General features: G+C 37.2%; 1 long non-coding RNA gene across 1 annotated transcript; it reads right to left on the bottom strand.

The window, feature by feature from the left end:
* Positions 1-767: 767 nt before the first annotated feature.
* LOC111745844 lies at positions 768-22,820 on the bottom strand. The gene is made up of 3 exons (XR_002782814.1): positions 22,811-22,820; positions 6,671-6,673; positions 768-879 (listed from the first exon to the last, which is right to left on the bottom strand). It is a non-coding gene; the product is annotated as an uncharacterized LOC111745844 (long non-coding RNA).
* Between the last annotated feature and the right edge of the window lie 749 nt (positions 22,821-23,569).

Below are 23,569 nucleotides of genomic sequence, written 5' to 3'. Positions count from 1 at the left end.
AATCTTTTATTTTTTTTTTAATTTATGAAGTAGAAATAGTAACTAAATTAGGATAATATAGATATTAAATGAGGTAACATATATGAAAATACTTCCTGCAGTTCTGACTTATATGGGTAGATAATAATATTTGAAGTAAATAAAGACAGAGTTTAACGTCTGCAATAAGGGGAACTTAACCTTTGGCTACCATTCAGGTGAGAGGCAATCCCTAGAAAGGAGTAATATGCATTGAGTCCTACATCCCATTATATGCCCCAAATGTATGTGTACATTTCTCAAGCCAGGAAGGCCTTGAGCATGAATGGAGGAAAGACTTGGTATTAGAGCCTCCACTCACCCACTTTGCGTGATTTCCTCTTTGAGGCCTCCCACTCTTGCAGCAGTGAGCTCCCACAGCATTTGTTTTCAGATAATACAGGCTTTCCTCAATCATAAATACCTTAGAAAATCTGTGTCAAGATGTTTCTGCTCCCAAGAGTTCTTCCTGTGTGCATTCAGTTGATACATTTCTTATATATCTATAGGCTCTCTCTCAACCTGTCTCTCCTATTGCAATATATTTGTTAAAGAAATCAGGTTACTTGTTTGTAGAGCTTCCTACATTCAGGATTTTGCTACTTGCATCTCCATGTTTTTAACCTTTTTCTTTATCTTGTGTATTTCCTATACAGCAGTAGCTAGATCCAGAGGCTTATTAGATTCAGGTTAAGAATACTTGACAGAGAGGAAAAAAATGGCATAGATAATAGAAGTTCTGTTCATCTCTCTGGTGACCAAATCAAAGTTGTGATGGAAATAAGGAGCAAGCAGAAAGGAAATATCTCCTGGGATCTAGATGAGGAATCCATGCAACTAGGGAGAAATCCAAGAAATCACCTTGCAACGACAGAAGGTAGGATGGGGCGAGGATGTGGGGCTGCCGAGTTTCGAGTACCTGAGTGAGACAGAGGCTGCGGCAGTGGCAGAGGCAGACTCCTCTTAAAGGGGCCGCATCTGGGAGCAGATTTTTGCAGTGATAGTCCTGCTCGCTCTGAGCACCAGTGTGAATTCAGCTGAGCTCAGGGGGCACCAGAGACTTACAGGGAGATATTGTCAGAGCGAGGACCAAGACGAGACTCGCTCTGTACAGAAGTGCAGGCAGTACCCATTGTTCCCTGTTGATCCTTCCCCCATCCCAGTGCGCAGATACAGCACCACCATAGCTGTGATGTCATCAAACTGAATAACAGAGGTTGCTTTGCCCAAAGGATTCCCTGAAACCCCAGCTGCCCCAACTTGCGGCTCCACTCAAGCCACATCCAGGTATATCCTCAGTGAAACAGGTGCTTCTTGCTGAGCAGTGCCTAGACTCATATTGGAGCCAGCTGGCCTCAGTTTCTGGTGTGGCCTTTTGAGGCAACTATAAGCACAGCATCTGTGGATTGCTTGCTGAATCTTAACAGGTGGCCCCGGAGGGGTAGAGGTTTGGGCTAAATTTGGACTGCAGCTGAACCCATCTCAGGACTGTGCCACTGGACACCTACTACACAAATCCACACTAATAAGACTGGGAGACTTAGGAGCTTTGCTTAGTACATAGAAACAGATATGGAAAGGCAGCCAAAATGGGAAGACAAAGAAACAGAAACCATATGAGAGAACAGGACAGAGATCCAGATGTAATGGAGTCAAGTAATCTAATAGATGCAGAGTTCAAAACACTGGTTATAAAGATGCTCAATGAACTTTTAAGAAATGTAGATAAATTCGGTGAGAACGTCAACAAAAAAATAAAAAACATAATAATGGAAATGAAAATTATAAAAAGGAACCAGTCTAAAATGAAGAACCTGAGATGAGAAGTATATTAAATGGAATAAACAAAGTGAATAAAGAAAAGGATCAAATGCCCTATCTAGAGGATGGGAAAGCCAAGGACACGCAATCAGAATGGCAAGAGATAAGATGCTAAGACTATAAAAATAATTTAAGGAGCATATGGGACACTATTAAGGGTCCAAATATCCGTCTGATCGGCATAACTGAAGAAAATCAAGATGTTGAACAGCTGTTTGAAGGAATAATGATGGAAAACTTCCCTAATCTGGTGAAGGAAATGGACATAAAACCCCAGGAAGCTCAGAGAATTCCAAAAATCAGGGATCCAAAGAGACCCACACCAAGATACATCATAATTAAAATGCCAAAGGTTAACTACAGAGAAAGAATATTAAAAGCATCAAGATAAAAACAGATAATTACTTATAAGGGAAAACCCACAAGGTTTATGTTGAAATTGATCAATGAGTTGGAGCATGGTCAGCCTGATTCTTTCTTTATAAAATTTATCTAATAGTTTTACTATCCACTGGTCATTGCTGCTTGATCCATTATTTCAATAGGGTTTGCAAAATACTAATATTCTGATTCTATCATTTCTTTTTTCTTTATTAACTGCATTTTTATGATTAAAAACATACTCATCAAATATTTTATTACTCTTGTAGGAAAGACAATATAAATGTTTACATTTTGACTTACCAGTTTTCAGAATAATGAGTTGGTTTCTAACATTCTTCAAAAGTGACTAATGATGTTATTGTAGTTTTTATTTCTTAGTATACTTATGAATGCATGAATTTTAACATATTTAATGTTTCAACCCATTATGGTTACTCTCCTTTTTAACATTCAAAATGTATCATCCTTGGCCAATGGAACTGTCTATAAGTTGGCTTTTAAATCTTTTTAACATGACCTCAGTAACCTTAAATTACTTCCTTGTTATCTGAATACAACAAAATGTTCCCAATTCATCTTGAATCTCTTCTGCCCCATTTTTGGAAACAGTCATTACATCAAACAGCCCTGTCTTATTTTACTGGGAAATGACATTTAGAGACCACATCCTGGACGTGAGAGGTGGTCAGTATAACCAGATCGATCATTGTTTCTTGGCATTTCTAATAGACAGAAGCAAAAAATGCATTTTATGTTTAGAGAAAAAAATATGAGTTTATTCAAATATTTCCAAATCAAATTCATGATTCTGTGGTTTTAACTTTGATTTTATGTTTGTATCTTATTTCTTATATGCTGAAAATTTTGTTTTCTAAATATAATAGTTTCATAAGAACATCTTAATCTTTTATTACCGATATGCTTCCTAAAAATACTTTTAAATTTCTTTGTAATTCTTATTGACCTCCAACTATAGATGTACTGTCACATTATACTGTTTTAATGTCATGTAAAATATTATTTTCTTTGACCAAGTAAAAATCTCTCTATTTAGATTCATTTATTAATTTTGATTTTGTTTTAAAAACTGCTTTATAAATTTAATTTTGCTTTATAATCAATTGATTTTAAATTAATCCTGGTTTATGCTATGAGGTTTAAATCCAGTTTTATCTTTTTATATAGTTATCCTAACACTACTTAATAAGAAGTCTGCCATTTTCCCATAGATTCAAGATACCACCTCTACCATATACTAAATTTTTACTTGTATTAAATTTATTTTCGAATTTTCTGTTTTGTCCTATTGTCTATTTATTCTCATGCAAATGTCATGTTCTTTTAGTTATAGTTTATATATGTTTTAGTATTTAATAGAGTTAGATCCCTCTCATTATTTTTTTTATCATTTTCTGTTGCTATTACTGTTTTTTTATTCTTTCAAATAAATTTTTAAATTTATTTTGCCTAGCTTCAGTTTAAAAAGCTTACTTTTTAAAAATTGAGATGACATTAAAGTTATAAATTAATCTAGGCAGAATTGACATCTCTGTGAGAATGAATTTTTCTATCCAAAAGAAAAAAAAAATCTGTCTTTTGATTTGTACAATAGTCCTTGTTTATCTTTCAATAGTGTTTAGAATTTTTTATTTCATATATCTTGTACTAGTCTGCTTAGATTTGGCTGAGTTTGTCAGATCTTTGGCTTTATGTTTTCCATCGTTTTAGAAAATTCTTGACCATTATCTCTTAAAATATTACTGCTATCCCATTCTCTCTCCCCTATCCTTCTGGAATTTTAATTACATAAGTGTCAGAACTTTTTATAATGTCCCGTGTGTTTTTGCAGCTTCATCTAATTTTCCACGTGGTTCCATTTCGATATTTTTTATTGACTTGTCTTAGAGTTCACTAAACCTCTTTTCTACTGTGTATAAATCGCTATTAGGCTCATCTATTCAATATGCAACTTCGGTTATTGTATTTTTTGTTTGTTTCAGTTCAAAAATATTTATTCTTTTTGAAAGATTTTATTTTTATGAGATTCTTTATTTTTAAAATCTATTTTCACCACATTTAACTCTTCTAATTAATTATATTACTCATAACTATAAAGTCCTTGCCTGCAAATTCCAACATTTGGATCAACCAGGAGACAGTTTTTAATTTTAGATTTTTCCTCACATTCGGTCATATGTTTCTGCCTAGTAATTTTCTTATCTAATGCTGGACATTGATCATAAAACATTTTAGAGTTTCCAGATGACGCTATCTTCCTCCAGAGACCCATCTCTCTGCTTGGCAGATAATATCTCAATCCATATATGCACCAATATTATTAGAAGCTGGGTTGCAGCTTTAGTAAGACTGTTTATTTCTGAGTTACCTTCCTCCTAAGGAATAGCCTTAGTGCTACCCTATTGTTTTCTATTGCTACAAAAACAAATTGCCACAAACTTAGTGGCTTGACACAACACAATTTACTATCTTACAGTTCTGTATGTCAGAAGTCTGACATAGGTTTCACTAGGCTAAAATCAAGGTTTGGATAGGGTTGCCTTCCTTTTGGGAAACTCTAGCAAAAGTGGTGCTTTTCCAGGATTATCACAGCTATGGAAGCAGTTGATGGGAAGCAGCGGCACAAGTGGAGAGAATGGAGCTGGTGTGACATCAGCGTAGAGAAAGTGTGGTTGGCTGGACTTCTCAGTGGCTGGACCTCAGAGACCTAGGCAGTGATGTTTGGCCTGGGACTGAGATAGGAGATCTCTCTGAATGATGAGAAGTTGGCAACGGTCACTTCCTACACACTCAGCTTTCCTTTAGGGAAACATCGGTAAAATCCATGGAGAGGCTGTCTATAACTGACCTAGGACTGGAATTTGGCTGGGCATAATAGTTTAAAGAAGCAAAATTTTAATGTAATGATCTAAAAAATATTTTTTCTACCTTTAATCACCCTTCTCTATCAACGAATTTACCATCACTGCTTCTCTGGTGACAGTGATAATCTTGCTCCTGGTGTTGATTCAGACACCAGCATGGCCAGTTGTAGGAGTGAATGTGGTTGGATATCTAAGGTCAAAGGGTGGAAGGCCTCCAGTCTGGGGGCTTCTCCTCTTCCTTCCTCTTTCTCATCTAGGGTATTTTTTTGTGCCACTTGCTTTGCCCCTAGAACATACTTTCCTACTATTAGTCACCAAGCCTCTATTCGACAGATTTCTTCATTATAATTTCTCTCCTCTTTATTAGCAAAATCTGCTCAGGGGATTCTGAACTATTTTATACTGATGAGGAAAGGTAGGCAAATTAATGGATTAGACTTTATCTCACTGTGGGTACTCTCATTGTGTGGGGCTAAAAGAAAGCCTTGGGCTCAAAGCCTGAAGCACTGACCAACTAGAACAGCCCTCTGAAGTAGAGAGGATTTTTTTTTGGCTACTATTTCTCTATTCTAAAGTTTCAAAGTGTCATTATTCATAATGGGATGCTCAGAGCAAAGTCATTTCCCAGGCAAAATGAATATTCTCAAAAACCACTGAGTTGATATTATGGATTAGAAAAATATAAAATATTATATTAAAGATTATTTCATAATGACTAAATGTAATGGGATCTGGAACAAAATAAAAGACATTGGTTAAAACTAAAGAAATCAGAATGAAGTTTCATGTAATAATGATGTATCTATTTAGGTTCATTAGTTGTGATGAAGGTACGATCCTAATTTAAAATGTTAATAACAAGGGAAACTGATTGCAGGATATATGGGAACTTTCTGCACTATCTTCATAACTATTCTATAAATTTAAAATTATTCCAAAATAAAAATTTTATTAAAAAAAATGATTTCATATGCATAGAAGGTGTTGAAAAGCAAAGAGAAGTGGGACAATAAAAGGTTTCACTTATTAATACTCTATGCAGATTTACAAAAATTGTGTGAGCAAATCATGTTTATCTAGAAATAGCACAGTGGAAATAGAGCATTTCAAGTGGGGGTAGCAATGTTACAGAGCCCAACAATACCACCAAGGCCTTGCTCACTAATTAATAACCCTTTTCATGGATAAAAATGTATATAATTCCCAGTTTTTAAAGAGCCATGGGCTGGAAGCCAAAAACTATTCTTGGACTCTATTCTTTCAGGATCCTAAAATTAACGTATTGGAATGAACTATTTTACTCAGTTGTTTAAAATGGGAAGTCTATCTCTAAAAATAACTATTTTATTCAAGTTGTTTTTGAAATGAGACTTTAGATTTTTTTTACCGTTTTCTTAAAAAATTTCCAACACACACACACACACACACACACACACACACACACACACACACACACGCACACACACACACAAGTAGATAGAACAGTATAATAAACCCCTATGTGCCCATTAACCAGCTTCGTTAGTTATCAAAACTCACAAGTTGGTTTTATTTATCCAGTCTACCCTCTTATTATTTCCCGGGAATAATATAAAGCAACTCCCAGCTATCAGAGTCACTTAATTTTTAAGTATACCAGTGTTTTAGGCATTCTTCTTTAAAGATTTATGGAGTGCCTACTTGTGAGGCAAATGTTGTAAGAGGTAAGCATAGAAATGAGTCAGATGTGGATCTTGCTTGAAAAGAGGAGCTTAGTTTATGAGAGAGCTAAGACATAAACATAAAAATCCCAATTCATGATTTGATGGGCTAAATGTTGTGATAGAGGCACAGATAAAATGCTGTAGGAGTTCAGAGTAGGGGTTGAGAACTTCAGCTAAGAGGGCTGAGAGAAAACTTTGTAGTGGAGGCTGCATCTGACTCAGACTATAAATGCTGACCAGAGCTACATGCACAGCAGAACAAGGAGTGAAGAAGAGCTGCCTGCTTCCTCTAGCCTGTGCTCACCCTTTCTTCAAATACACACATAGGGAGGGGAGTATCTCAAAAGAAAGCTGTTCCTCCAAAAAATAGACCCACCGTAATTCACCAAACATTAAAGGCAACTTTAGCCTACTTTGATGTAAGGGAACCTTAAAAAGGCTAAGTTTTCTACGAACCTGACAGAATGGGGATTCAGAAAGAAATTGACTATAAAATATCAAGTAATTCTACGTTCTTGCACCCCTGAGTGTATACACACACACATATACATACATACATATACATATACATATACATATATATATACATATACATATACATACATATACATATACATATACATATATATAGCAAAATGTCCAAGAATAAAAAGTATATTTTGATCAACTATACAGTTTCAATCCTTAGAAATGAAGAGAGCCACTTTTTGGGGGATGTCTGTGTTGAGGTGTAAAGGAAAACTGGGATGAGAAAGGAGGAAATGATTATCGTAACAATTTAATTTTTCTCAGTGAAGTGGAAGCAAGATTATGTGCCAACCATGAGAGTCAGACTGAACTGGAAGCAAAAGAATTATCGAGTGATGGTGACTACGGTGGTGCTCTCTGTACACTCTAGGTTCTTTCCTATAATTTCTAGTTAACTAGCAATTAGGTGAAACCACATGACTAGTCCTGGTCCATGATTTATGAGCAACGTGATTTGTGTTGTTTCCATGATGAGGCAGTAGAGAGCTGGGTATCAACTTGGGCTTTCTCTTCCCCTGCCATAGCAACCCTGGGAGCCACATGGTGAGATGGTGGCATCACTAGATGGAAAGCTGGATCTGAAATTATCATATGGAGAGCCTAGCCGAGAGGTCTTGGCCATTACATAACTGAGATATGGACTTCTGTTCTGATATCTTGAGATTTGTTTGCCTAACCCCACTAGAACCACACTAATAGTCCAACTGAAGTTAGTGTTCATTTGTAGGAAGCACCCATGGTTTCCTCTGTTGTAGGTCTGCTGGATCTCTGCAATTAGATAAAACCCTAAAAACAGAGACCATGTCTCACACTCTCCTCAGAGGACCTAACTTAGAGGTTTACAGAGTCATTGAATGTAAAAATGAGTTGAAGAAAGCCTTGGAGATTTACCTTTTGATATTCTCAGATTTCATAAAGAGCAAAGAAAAAAACTTAAACGTTTCATTTAGAAAAATAAGGCGGTGGTCTACAGCGATCACTCTGGGAAGAGTGTTCAAATTTTTTTAAGGAATGTTTGAATTTGCAAGGTCATTGTATCCATTGTGTTCAACAACAATGATATGATTGTGTAGAATGAGTTCCCACAGGCGAATTTCAGTTTAAGTATCAGATCGGGGGCCAGAACACTCAGACACCACACTGATTTCAAAATTATACTTACTTCTCAGTTATTCCCCCAAATATTTTGATCAACTATACAGTTTCAAAGCAACTAGAGATGTGAGTCCTGGATATGGTACAGTCTCAGAGAATGTTTCAAAAACAACAAAATCATTATAGAAATAAGACATTTTAGAGATGATCTTCAGGTACCATGAAACTTTGTACTTGGAAAAATAAAGCAATTTCTGCCAACAGCACTGATGTTAGATCAGCAGGTTTCCCATCTTAAGTGCATACAAAACTCAGAAGAAAGAACATGGAGGAAATATAAGTAACAGCCTAAGAAATCATGATAGAGGATAGAATTTCATAATGCTTTGATAGACACAGCAGTTTAGTACTTAAAAGCATGAACTAGAATAAACCCACAATTTCTTATTATAAAAGATGATAATTAACATTTGTATAGCATTTTGTAAAAAACAAACAAACAAACAAACAAACAAACACAACATGTTCCGGTAAATCACGCCATTTATTTTTTACAGTAAATGTCTGGGGTAGGTAATATTACTAGTTCTATTTGCAGTAAATCAAACAACAGGCTGCAGACATTATTCACTTTCTATTATAGCAATTTTGGCAGAAATTAGGCATCAAAGCGAATGTTCCATTGAGCCCTTTCTGCAGCTTGAGCAAGAGTCGAGTAGAAGCATGAAATGGTCATCTGGACCAGAAAGCGTTTCTACTCCCTCCTTTGGCTATCTGGTTTGTCCAGTCTGTTGGGTGGGATCCTTGCTGCATGGTGGCCAAAGACCAGGGAGCAAGTGGCATATACCCATAGATGACCTAGGGCATAAATGAGCCACATTGCTTCTTAGATGCACCTAACTTTACTTGTGTTTTTCAAGAGAAGACCTAAAGACACGAGAGAGAAGTTTGCTTATGCCACAGGCTGTACCTGATTGAGTGTAAGCTTTAAATGTTTTCGAACTCCTTATGGAAGTTTTAATTAATTCTGTGTCTTCTAAGAGATGGAATTTTAAAATTACACTTGAGGCCTTTGTTCTAAGAAAAGACCCTTGAGAAGTCTCCTTAGTTAGGCAAATGTAACTTTGAGGGAATGTCAGAAATGTAAGGAATAGATGTGTGTTGTATCTTTTAGTAGATCTATGTCTCTTACAAAGATAAAAAGTTTCTAAGTTTGTATTAACGGTACAGACTAGTTAGTTGTTATAACCACACACTTTGTTCTATCTCTGGTGCTCAGTCTGGGCTTCTTCATCATTGAGCATTTGTTTACAGGAGAGGCAGAACTATGATAAAGAGGACGTAAACCAAGCATTCTCTTCATGAAAGCAGAGAAGTTAAAAAAGAACTAGGAAGAATTTAGTATAGTTCACCTTGAATTGGATTGCTGTTTTCTGACATACGGTTTTATTTAAAATTGACTAGCCCAGGCTTTGGTAAATCTATTGATATGGAGCTACTTCAGCATTTCCTTGAGGCCTTATGGCCAGGTCACATCTGTGGAAAGGGTGAAATATTTCCTAAAGGGAAAGGATATTTATATAGTCAATCATCCTGGTGAAAATGATTCTAGGAAAGAAATGAGGAAGATGGCCTTAGACTAGGTCAAGAAACAGCTTCCTCCTTTCTCTGAGCTAGTTTTGGCCAACACTCTCAACAAAATGCTTCCAGTGGGAGAAGGGGCATTGCCTCTATCGTGTGAGAATGAGCTGGGGTCTAAATAGGGAGGTGATCCAGTAAGCAACCATGAGGATTAGTAGGGCTCCTATAGCAAATGCCTGTATTATAATCTATATATTATTATTTACATTAACAATTGTATCTTTACTGCACTTTTCTTTTGTTACCTCTGAGCCTCAGTATCATCTGAAGATTTTGTCAAAACTTATAGTCTAGCTTCATTGTGAGTAAGGAATCTCTGAGAAACAACTTGTCCCCAGCTTAACGTTGAGTATCAAAGGGAAGGAGGAGTGGTGAAGACTATGCTGCCACCAGAGATATTTCTGTGCTTGCTGGAGCAGTGATCACCGGACAATGGTCACCAGCAGAGATAGCAGCCTGGTAGCCTGGAGACAAGGTAGGAGTGGAGGAATGAAGTGTCTGCAGTCTGTAACCTGAGGACTCTACAGAATCGATAGGCAGAGGAAGTTCTGTCAATAAAGTGATGGGGCTTCAGACCACTGAATTGAGCTACTCTTAAAAATGGAACACATTAAAACAATTTCTGTCAAGAATGTGTGGTCAAAATATGTTATTGCTCTGCTGAAAAATCTGGAGTAAAATTATAGCAAATTCTTTTTGTTTTATTTTGATTTCAGCTACATTTATAGGAGAAAGAGATAAATTGCAAGAAAACAATCAGAGCTTAATTATTTTCTAGTGTATGTTCCAGCAATTCTTTGTCCAGAAAAATTACTCAAAACACTGCAAAATCTTAAGTCAAATTGTAATGTTTTTATTGTATCATATTTATTAAGATTAGAAAGTAATAATAATGTCAATAGGAAATTTTTGTTCTAAAATATGTAAAATTTATTATAACTTTCCTAGGTCAGGCTTTATGAAGAAATTTTATTTTGTAAGTATTAATTATGCTTTATACCTGGCAAGCTCTCAAGTAAAAAGGAGCATGTGAAAAAATTTGGGTGTCACGTCTGCCACCAGTGAGGGAAAAAATCCTCTCAAGACAATCAGATTCTGCTTATTTAGTTAATAGCATCCTCTTTTATCCCCACTATTGTCTTATGAGTTGGATGACTTTGTACAAGTTGTTAAACCTAACTCACTTCATCATCTTTAAAATGATGGTAATAATAGTTTTACCTCACAGCTGTTTTAAGAACTAAGTGAGACAATCCAGAGTGTATGACATATAGCAAGTATTGGTATTTGCTAATAGTCTAATACTATTGTCCAAAGGGGGTGTTATACTGACACACGGCAGTTTGTATGTTTCCTATTTCACAAACGTTGTAGTTATGAGCATACAGTCTGTGTTATAAACTGACTTTTTCAGAGCACTCAACTTACATATGGAAAACACTTTCTTGCCTTAAAAATTCTCATCAGTCCATGATCTTTATCATCATAAATCTTTTGTCATAAATTGTGGGATTTTTTCCCAATACCTGAATTATATGTGTATTTATGAAAGTAGTGCAGGCTCCTATCTTGAGGGAACTATTAGGAATTTGCATACAGTGCCCCTAAATTTATGTATATGCTCACATAAACACATATTTGTAAGGTATTTTTAAGGCATAGTCTACATGTTTCATCTGAAGGAGAAAAATTACTCCCACTGGAGCCAGGGAACTCAGATAGAAAGTAGAAAGAGAAGTGGTGTATCTGCAGCTCACTGGAGGAGCCTGAAAGTCTGAAGCTGTGTGAGCTCCTTCTGGCTTCCCTACCAGCCTCCTTCATGACTTTGGCAAAGCTACACAGGGTGTGGAACCAAAAGCTCACCCACATGACAGCATGGTTGTCCTGGCATGAAAGTGCGTGTTGCAAACTGGCATGCTACTTGAAAAGAACTGGAAAACAAAAGCAGATGTGAGTTATGACATACGCTCTAGGAGCTGGGCAAGGCAACCATGTAGGAAAAGTGGAAATACTTATTTTGTTTTAAGCAAGCAAAATATACAACTACTGAAAGTAGGTGGTTTGCTCAACTGAAGCTTTTATAAGTGAACCAGACGTTACATACTGGATTCTTTCCTCCAAAATGTTTTGATTTGGTTTGGGGGTGTCTTGAAAAACATTTTTTCTCTTTGTCATTCTTATGATTCACTTATCCGTTTCTCCATCCCACCAAACAGAAGTTCACTGCTGGGAAGCTTTTATTTGAAGATTTATAAGGGGCCTGTAGTAATCCTCTCTAAATAAGAGCATAAAGATCTCCATGAAAAAGTATCACTAACAATCTCTGAAGATTGTCTTCCTCTTCTTCCATTAACACTGAGGTGTTTTCCAGCAATGCGAAGAATTATCCAGGCCCACTCTATTCCATTTGCTTGTCAAAACTAAGGGACACAGAAGGCATAGCCTTTTGCAGCTTCTTAGGATGCTGAGGTAGAGGAAGCACATGCTCCCACTATGAAGGGACAGCTACCAACAGAGGGGAAGAAAGGCAGAGAACCATAGCAGAGTCGTGGCACCCTGCCTATCAGCAGAAGTGGCAGAACACTTAAAAGTGGAAACAACATTCCTACAATTGGTTATCTATCATCTTAGAAGCCTTCATTAGGGAGACTGTGGTTTGGGGTAGTTGTCAAAGCCCCAGAACAAAGTGATTAAGTCTTTCATTTTGAGGACCTATGAAATAGCTCATTAAGGAAGGGGTCAGCTTTACTAGGCAGATAAAGAGGAGAAAAAGACAAGGGAAAGAAGTACAAGTGACATAATTTAGGGTGATTGGTGACATACTAAAGGGCTTAAGAAAGGAGGGGTGAATCTTCTTTGCAGTATCCTTCAGAAACGTTTTTTTACCCACCTTGCTGGCCTCTCCTCAGTCGCCTATGCAAACTAGCCTAGCCCTCAATAAAGTGCTTCTTGAGGCTCCACTGGGTCCTATTCATTCCTTCTCATGTTATATACTCTCTCTGGTAAGCCCAAATACCCCTATGATGTCGGTAGCTACCTGAATTCTGAGGACTCCTCAAGCTATAGCTCCAAGTCAGACCCTTCACTTGAGCCTCATACTATACATCTAAATGCCTACTGGGCTTCTTTTCCCAAGTCCCCCCAGAGACATCAGCTCAACATCGTTAACTCACCAATTTTGTCAGGCTTATCCTCAAAGCCTACTTTTCTTTCTCTATGTCATGTCTTTGCAAACAAACAGCATGATCACCCATCCAGGCCAAAAATCCAAATGAATATCTCAGAAATCTAACTCCTCTTTTCCATTCTCATACCACTACTTCAGTTCAGACACCATTCATTTTTCACCTGGATTGCTATCTGAAATCTCTATTTCTGGTTTCAAGTTCTAGTCAGTTCTTCATAGTGTTATCATGGCACTCTTTATACAAGATGAAGCATATTGCATAATAGAGATTTTGTTCTTGTCTTGGAACTTTGTCTGGAGTCCCATTACTGAGAACAGTAAGCCATTCTAAAGAGCCATAGAGCCACCAGCCACTCTCTTACAGGGCTAAATGACAAATGGCCAAATGAGATGAAGATCTCTCACTCCTACCACTGAATTCAACATGTATCTATAGAACACTGGAGTTCATTAAGTCATTAGGGAAGAGGGAGTCATTGAGGCCTGGGGTGAAGGGGAAGAATGCTTTGGTTTTTCTCTTTTCTTTCTCATAAGGGAAGTGGGGCACTGTCCCTCAAGCCAAGGGATAAAGAATATAAGAGAATTTGTCATGAAGAAGAATGGAGGTACATGCAAAGAAGGATGCTGGAACCTCACTCCACAGCTTAACGTTTACCAAATGACATTAACTTGAAGACAACAACCCAAAGCAGAGCATAGTAGAGAGTTCTTGGGAGAACTTGACCCACATCCCATGGAGTTTGCCAACATCTGTGAAGTTAGAGGCAGGTGCATGCCTTATCTTGGAGTAGTCTGAAGACAGCTCAATGGGAGGAAAGAAGAAACAATGAATCAGTCTGAGCTTCCAGCAAAGATACACAAATATTCATAGGAAAATGAATGCCACAGAAAAAGGCTGGACTGTGGCTGTCTTTAAGGTATCCTGACCTACCAGGAGTAAGGGGCCTGGAGGTACACTTTTAGAGGCAGGAGCTGGGAAAGTATCACAAGAGGTGATCCCTAGAATACACCAGCCATGTTAGAGAGGTACACGGTACAGAGATCTTACAAAGCCTTCCAAAAAATCTGAAAATGCACTCACAAAAGAATCTTTCCCTTTTCCTTTAATCCTTTCTTTCTTTAATTCTTGTTCTAGAAGAGCCAGAAACAGAAATGGCAGAGTAGATTCCGCTGTAGGCTCCAAACCCCAGATGAGGACTGAGGTGAGGAAACAGAAACAACTATGGGTTGAAAATGAGATTGATATTTTGATTTAGATTCTACTGGACTTTTCAATATCTGTAAATGAGTCCATTGTCAAAACAAGGCTGTTCTTACAACTGAATGTGACTGAAAACCTACAGGATCTTCTGGACATGTCTTCAAAGGTTGAGGAAGAATGATCTGGCAGAACTTATCTGAAAGTAGTGCTGAGAGAAAAAGTTATGTCTCATATTCCGAAGTCAAAAATATCATGTCACGTGTCTGCTTAAAATCCCTCAGTGTCTTCCAAACATAACTCCTGGCACATAATAAGAATAATTTTTTAAAAAAATGAATAAGCACATTTATTTTGGAAAAAAAAAATCCAAGCTCACCCCCACTCACATATATCTGACCAACAACAAATAAAGACATTAAAAAGGCACTTATTTTGTAGTTGTTATTAAACACATTTTGAGAATATTAAGTAGATCATGAATGACCATCTCTTGTTCTTACTGAATCTACCCAGCACGCTTTGACATATTGTTTATATCTGTATCTGTATGTGTATCTATATCTGTAGCCACAGGTCAGTCCTTATCCTTATTCATATTGTATCTTATGTCATCAATGAAGAGATAAGAAGAGATGTTTTTAGTTTACAGCTGTCATTAATTCAAGTGCTCATATCATATTTGGATAAGGAAATGAAGCATAAATTGATAGATATTGATATCTATGTAGTTACTGATACCTATAGAGATATATAGATATAGATATTTCTTTTCATAAATGACACCCCTTACATGACCCTCCCTTTCATCTCAGCCCATCTCAACTTTGCTGCTGAAAACACCCCAAAATGTGGCTGCAACTAATCCCTGGCACAAGTGGTCTGCCCTGTATCTGGGGGGCTAATGAGACCCTTTGTGGCCACCACAACAAACCCCATGACAATTTTGCAAGCCAGCACCATTAGCTACCTTCAGGATCCCTATGCAGCATGCAGGGCACAGGGAAACTTTCTAGAAAATCCTTTTCACTCTCTGACAAAGCCTAGCTCCCAAGACTAGATGCAAAATCTTATTTTGGTAATTGAAAAAAAAAATAAGCATTGACTTTTCTCTCTTTGCATTCACCATCTATTTTGGGCTAACTCAAGAGAAAGTCTTAGAAATGCAAAAGGGAAAATATCTCTTTTTTTTCTTGAAAAAATTACCCTAATACAAATTTGAGTCATGAATTGGATAAACTGTGCTTGTATGTGGAGATAAAAAGATGAAAGAGATGGGACTCCAGCTTGTAAATTGTTCCTTCTGGTGAGGATATACATAAACAGATAATTATAACACAGAGTACAAAACTTAGAGATAGACTCAAACGCTCCAACATTCCCCAGCTCCTCAGTTTCTCCTTACTCTGCCTGCATTGTATGATGTATTGGACACTGCTGGACTATGGAAAAATCCAAAGCTAAGACACCTTGTTTGGGCTCAATTGGGATTTGACTAGCAAATAATTTATTAGGAAATGTGAATAAAACATATCCTGAGCTCTTACTTTGTAAAGCAGTGACCTCATGACATGCATAATGAAAAGCTGTGAGAAGTGGCAAGATATGACTCTTTTTCTAATGAGTCTCAAGAAGATACCAAAAATCTGTTGTCTTGTAATATTTTGAAAAAAATGTGTTATATGTGAATCTTACCTCTTAGAATGAACAATATCTATAGAGTTAATAGCTTTCATAATAAAACTGATCTGGAAAGTTGGTGAAAATTCATACCAAAACATTAGGTAGGAAAGCGCATGTTAAGCAGGGGAGTATAATACCATGTCCATAAAAGGTGATTGATCGAAACTAATTTCTAATTTCTAATTTTCTATGTAATTTTTGCCAAGCATTGTGTCACTGTGATAATAATGAGTCAAATAAAATGGAAATAGCCAACCAATTAGACAATTTTTGCTGAGTTGTACTTCGGAATTTCACACAAATATGGATATTTTCCCCTGCAAATAAGTAACTCTTGGGGCGGGGGGTATGCTATGGAATTGTTTGTGTGAATCAAATAACTCCCTTTATAGCTTTGTTTTTCAAATGTCCTGCTATACAAAAATCATGTTCAACCTCATGGTTTCATTTAAAATGGTCCACAGGAACGAACTACATTAATGAGTTCAATTGATTCTAAATATCATTAGAATAATCATATAAAGCTTAAATGCTTCCAGTTATAAAATGCACAGATATTTGGTCCTAGCTTTAAACAAAAAGAAAGCAGCTCTTCAGCAATCCACAGTGAGAACAGGAACAGGGGCTTGTTTTATAATTTTATTGTCAGCAATTTTTACGGTTAATAATGCTGCTTGGATATTGGATCTTGTAGATCTTTTCCCAAGACCAATCCTTCCACGCATGTGGAGAGACTTGTCAGCAGTAAAAATTAGAAATTTTTATCAAACAGATAAAGACTCCCTTTGAAGCATGTGTATGTTATTTCAAAAGATCTAAATATGAATTTAGTAAAGAGTTGAATTATATGTCCTGAGATTGATGTCTAAGTCTATTCTAAATTTTATATATTGGAGGTCTGACCACCACTCAACTATTCCAATAAACTGAACTGAAAGGTAAGCCCTTTTATAAGTTGGGGACTAAAATGTAGAAATCTGGCACCAAATATATCTTGCTATTCCATTTAATTTTTCTCATGATTTGTGGTTGCCAAATACTCATCGGCAAGAAAAATTTTTAAACTGGGCAGGGAGACGAACCTGTGTATTTAGGTACAGTTCACTGTTTGCCTTGTTTGGAGGGGGCTGACTGGTGAGTGAAATGGGGCAAAGACACAGGGAGCAATGACAGCAAATTCCTAGATGGGCCTGGAGCTGGAAAACTATGAAACTAGATAGTAAGAAGTTGCACACTCGTAGCAGCAAGTTTTTGATGCTAGTAACTGTTAGACCTTGAAAATTCTAAATCTTAGATAAGATCTAATTGATCAACAAATTTAGGATACACAATAAATCTCACAATACTAATTTTCTCTTTCTCAGCCCTGGCCTTTCCAGATCCACCACAAGTTCTGTGTGCCAGTAGGTTACCCTCAAGCCCCCATCACTCTCCTTCCTACTTACCCATTCCCTCACACACACATGCATGCACCACACGCACACAAACACACACACGCACACAAACACACACACACACATGCACATACACGCACACCAGGACACATTCAAGAAACCCAGTCTGTACCATTTTGACTGATTGCTTCTTGTCTCCATTTTTTCCTGCCATTAATCAGGAAATCAGACTCTGGGGACTGTTGTGTTGGCATCAAGAGTAACAAGAACCGTGTTAAGACATAGTTGATCTATCAGAAAAATTCTTCACCAGGGTGGGAGGGAGGCTGAGCTGATTAATTCTGAGGCATGACTAACCAGACTGGGATAACCAGCTATAGAAAACCCCTGGTGCGCCTATATATTCTAAACCCCAAAACTCTTTATAAAGGCAGGACTATAGAGACAAAAGAATGGAAACCTATGAACAGTGACTGAGAATGACTGAGTTGTAAGGATGAATGTTACTGGGAGCCCATTTTCTGTATCCTTTAAAGCCAACCAACAAAGGTTGCCTTTTGGATACATCGGCTTATCTCAAAAAGCACACCCCACTCCCTTTTTGGAAGGCCTCCTTTTTGGCATTTCATACTCTGGCACTCATAGCCTTAGAACAAAGACATTTCATTTTTCAGACCTGGCTAAGAATTTTTGGGAAAGAGAAATCATCTTGAGTTTTGCACGTACAAAGGGTGGGGTACAAGTATGTAGGCACATTCTACTTTTACTCCCTGATTTCTTGGAAGACACCATGTAGTCACTGATCCCAAGGCATTCTGAAACAGCCAGGTGCGGCTGCTCTAAAGAATGGGTTCTTCCTGAGCTGGCATCTGCACAATCGTCTGTTTAGTTCAGTACAAACCAAAATATGTGACACAATCAGTGCCTTCAGGAGATGAACGCGTAGGATCATGAGAACTTGAACTCCACTTAGGAGACAACTATGGAGATTGGGCTGGGGGTTCAGAGGAGAGGGTTCTACTGACTGGTTCATAAAATTAAGGATTCTTGTTAGACTGGCCTAAATATCATGACTTTCACTTACTCATATGGGAGTGTTTCTCAGAATTCAATAGTTTGAATTCCACCTTAATAAACTTTGACATCTCAATGAACCATTTGTGATGATATTTATTTAATATTTTTAAACATTGACTCATTGTTATTTACTTAGTAAATGTAAAGTTGCTCATTTTTTATAATGTAAAAACAATGTATTTATTTCAAAAGAAAAGCACTACCCTTGCTTTTTTATATCTCTTGATCTATTTTCCATTACACATTAAAATTACATACCTATTAAAATAAACATGTCCCTATATTGCCCAAAATTGTTTCACATACCACCAGGGCTACCCATCTTATTCTTTGGGAAATACTGTCAGCAGGCATAGTTCCCAAAAACCACACCTCTGTGGTCCCCTGCAGATAGCTTTGGTCTCCAAATGGAGAAAAGGCTTACAATGCGAGTGCCCCCAGCAGATAGCTTTGACTTAATGCTATTGGAAGGTATTTATGAATAGCACATTCCCTGAGAGAAGTTTTTGAAAAAGTGAAATAACTGCCAGTCAGGGCTTGGGCACCAGCAAGACAGTGAGGTCACTTGAAAATGGAGGTGTTTAGCAATTTTACCTGGGTCAGAGTGCGCAAAGCAGGAATCTTTAGTTTCAATGGCTAATCGGTACTTGCAAACTGTTCAATGTCAAAAGAAAGTAAAATCTTAAAAGCTGCTGTGGTGGCTTTGTAAGGTGATGATTTGACTAGGCTGAGATACATTCCCTAAATTCCCGCTCTTGAAAATTTCTGGTTAAAATGGATTCTTGGAAGCTGGGGAGGGCAAAGAGGAATCAGTTGCCATCTTGAAGCTTGTACACATTGTTACAGATCTGCTGACTTACCTGTTGATGTGAAGCAGCAGCTAGGCCTGCAACTGCACCACTTGCCCCTGCACCTTCTTTCAGTTTTTCTTACTCGTGTATCAGATATGTGTATGTTCAGTTCTGTGATGAAGGGCCAACTTCTGCAGAATATCCTTGTCATTAAAGTCAGAGACAGCAAGAACAGCCATTGTGTAAGTCTGTTCTTTCAGGCTCTCAATTTTGTTTGTCGTTTCTTGCTTGCTCATGATCTTCCCCTCCTGACAGACTCCTCTCTGTGTACCTCAACTTCCACATCAGATGCAAAGACAAAGCCTTAAGAGAACACTTAACCAAACCCCACAATAGTGAAAGCCAGTTCCCTGAAATATGTATGCATGTACACACACACACACACACACACACACACACACACACACACATTTTGCTAAAGCTGAGACAGTAAATTGACAAGAAATTGCAGCTTTTGGTTGCCACTGAGTGGTGTAGTAGGAGCACTAGATCTAAAACTGCAGATGAATGTTGATACTTGTTATTTATCATGCATGTGGCTTTGACAAACCACATAAGTTCCATTTTTCCATAAATGAAATGAGGCTAACAGGGTTGTATTAAACTGGATTACACTGAGTAGAGAAATTTATGCTTTCAAAATTTAGTGTTGTAGAACTGTTAAAGAATTAATTACTGTATTAGGCAGGATAAATAACATTAGCTGATGTAACAAATAAATCCTGAACCTCATGGGCTTATGAAAGCAAAGATCTATTTCTGGCTCATAATAGTGCTCAATACAGGTTGGTGGAATGGGAGTGAGTGGGTAGACTTTGATCCATGCTATCAATTGGAGGCCCAGGTTCCTTCCCTCATGTTGATTTACCGTCTTCTAGGTCCTTTTCCTTCATTCAAACAAGGAAAGCAATAGCTTATGGAGAAATACATCTGCTCTTAACAATCTGGGCTTGAAAGTGACTCACATGCAAGGGGGTTGGAAGATGTAGTCTAGCTATGCCCATGAAGAAGAGTCCTTCACAGATATTGGTGAGCACTAGAAGTCTTTGCTACAAAGCCAGACATTGCTAATTACTGTATTCCTCCATGAAGGAATTATTTCACTATTACACTCTGTTTAAAATCTAATACCATGTAGAAAGGACAAAATCTCTATGAGAAATGATAATCTATGTCAGAAACTAAGTTGAAGCAGCTGCACTGAATGTATGATAAACACATTTACTGTTTCATTGCAAATTTCAAGCAATTGATCATAAAGAAAGAAGTTTATTTTGAAGCTGCTGAGATAAAGGAAATAAATAATAGTTCTCTAATTGAAATATGACAATCAATAATTGTGTATGTTATTCATATAGCCATGTCACTTTCTTCCTCTTTCAGTCAAGATCAAGAAGTAATGCTAATATAATTCAGTAACAGTCAACCCTAAAATTACTGAGTGGCTAAGGTTTGTTATTTCTATCTCATGTTTCATGCCCAACACAGCTGGCAGAGGTCTCTGCTGCATGTAGTCACTCATGGACCCAGGATCTCTCTCCACACATGCTACTATAATCACTAGGGCAGGGAAAGAGGACAGAAACTCTTAAAGCTTCTCTTTGGAGGGAGCAAACATCGCTTCCCACAGTTTATTAGTCAAAAAGATCACGTGGCCATGCTTAACTTCCAAGGAGGCTGCATATTGCCCAGTAAGAGAGAAGACTTGGTATGTGGGCAAATCATCACTCACAGCCTTTTGCTTTATTACTCCTTGTTAGTAGAAAAAGCAGCTGAATGAGGACAGTGCAAATGGGGAGACAAACAAAAATCTGTTATTTAATGACTTGGAGGCACTTAAAACTCTGTTTTTCTTTAATCTTTATTTATCTTTATTTATTTTTATTTATTTTTTAATTGAAGAAATTATTTAAATATTTCTCCCTCATTAACATCCCCCAAAACTTCGTTGATAGAAAAAATAATCTTTATCATCAAACAAAACTTACAAATAATGTTGGTGTCATTTTCCCCTTGAATACCAGAGCTAAAGCTGTGTACAACACTGAAGTTATTTTAAGCAACAACATGGGTAATTGTACTCTTAAAATCAGTTAATTTTATTGTACACAAATTGTATTTCAGTAAAAAACCAGTACTTTAGGGATCTTATTGTGCATATTTCTGTAAATACTGTTTTAAACTTGTCTTTGTATTTGTACTGTATGTTCTTTAAATCTTAAGCTTAGTGTTTTAAAATGAAAAGGCTTATTTGAAGAGAAACGTGCTATTCTCATTGTTTCAATTAACTAGGACTATGGGGAATCTAGGTGTTTCTCACTGCACAAACGAAAAGTTCATGAAACTTTAATTGATTATTCTGTCCAGTGCTTTCTTTTAAAACAAAATGGTCAAAAGGATCATTGTTGTTTTTGTTCGTAGGCTGACCTTTTGAGATAATGTAACTATAATCCTGGACACAACTGATAGATAAGAAATCAGGGTCTCAGTTGATGACGGAAATCTGTGGGTTGGGCCTAAAGGAAGCCTGTGGCCCATTAAGTTGGATTTGACATAAGAACTCTTCCTAAATACACTGTTCTATATTTTTTAAAAAATGAACAAAACCTCTTCCTTGGAAAGTACAAAGTATGTAGAAAAAGCAGAAGTCCATAGGAAGAGATGCATTCTCTTTCTAAAGATACACCCTTGAATTCATTCTCCTAAAGGTGCACCTTTTGAACTTTTTATCAAGGCTGTTGAGACCATGATAATAAAAATAAGAGGAAATGGTATGAAAGGAAAAAAATGAAAGATAAAGGAGTCAAAGGTGGAATATTTTCTCTGGGCTTACCTCTGCTCCAATCAGTAACACAAACCCTGACTTCCCTCACTGAAATCTGCTCCTTATCCGGCCTTCTCGCCCATGGAAGAAGTTGGCTTCACCTCGGCTCTGAAGAAGACAACCGAGCAGGGGAGGCAGAAGCCATGGGAGTGAAGGCAGCAGGCACTTGCTAGGTTGCAGTCGATGACTTGAGAAGGCTCATGTAGTAGAATGAAGAATCAAGAGAGAACAGAGCAGGCTCAGAGTAGGATATCAGAGGAGAAGCAGAGGTTGAGCCTGAAATGGTTCTCAGGTTGGCAGACTGTTGAGGCATTATGGATACCAGAGTTACATTTCATCCTGCCTAACATCCATCTTTCGGTGGGGCATGCCTGGGCAGCAATCACTGAGATATTTCCTGTGCTTTCTCTACTCCCCACATATCTATCTACCATGGTTTGCATTCTTTCTTTATCATTTCAGCTTTTTCCTATATGCATTAGTTCTTCCAGTTTTATAAATCAACTGATGCCTTTTTTCTTAACAAGTTCAGTGCTCCCTGGCCTATTGTTGGCCTCGAACTCCTTACACAGCAAGTTAAAAGTTCTAACCTTTATTTCCTGTGCCAAATCAGATGACTTGTGGCTCGATGGCAATAATCTCAAATTTTGGCACTCCCCAAACATAATTATAAACACTTACTGTTAATACATCTCACTTGTCAATTGATTATGTCTATCTTGTGCATCTCTTGAATTTGAAGATAAAAATCACTTATTATATCTTTATGCCTGAACAGTGCTGTAAATTTGACACAATATGTATGAAATACAGAATGATCACTTTTATTTAACTTGTCTTAAAGTAACTAAGATTTAGAATTCTTTGACAAATCAGTTTGTGTAGAAACCAATAGTATCTCTAAATTCCCCTAGAAAATATCACTATACTTGTTATTTTATATGTTGATCTTCAATATTTCAACAAATTCCCACCTAATTCTATGATAGATATGCAAGGGTCCTTCCTGGTACTTCAAAGAAGGTCACAGAATTTAACAAGTAAAATTAGTTTTAATTTGTTGAATGTTAGAACTAAACGGAACCTTAAAAATAATTTGTTGAATGTTAGAACTAAACGGAACCTTAAAAATAAGTGTGGTCAACTCTTTAATATTACAAACGAGAAAGCTGTGGTCCAGAAGATTTCACTGACTTTGCCTAAAACCCAGTTAATGACAGAAGTGAGGCTTAAACTGAGATCTACCGATATTTACTCCTGTCTGCTTATCATGACCTGAGGCC

This window comes from Pteropus vampyrus, unplaced genomic scaffold, assembly GCF_000151845.1.
Source record: "Pteropus vampyrus isolate Shadow unplaced genomic scaffold, Pvam_2.0 Scaffold167, whole genome shotgun sequence".
Classification (NCBI taxonomy): Eukaryota; Metazoa; Chordata; class Mammalia; order Chiroptera; family Pteropodidae; genus Pteropus; species Pteropus vampyrus.
This window is presented reverse-complemented; position numbering and strand designations above follow the sequence as displayed.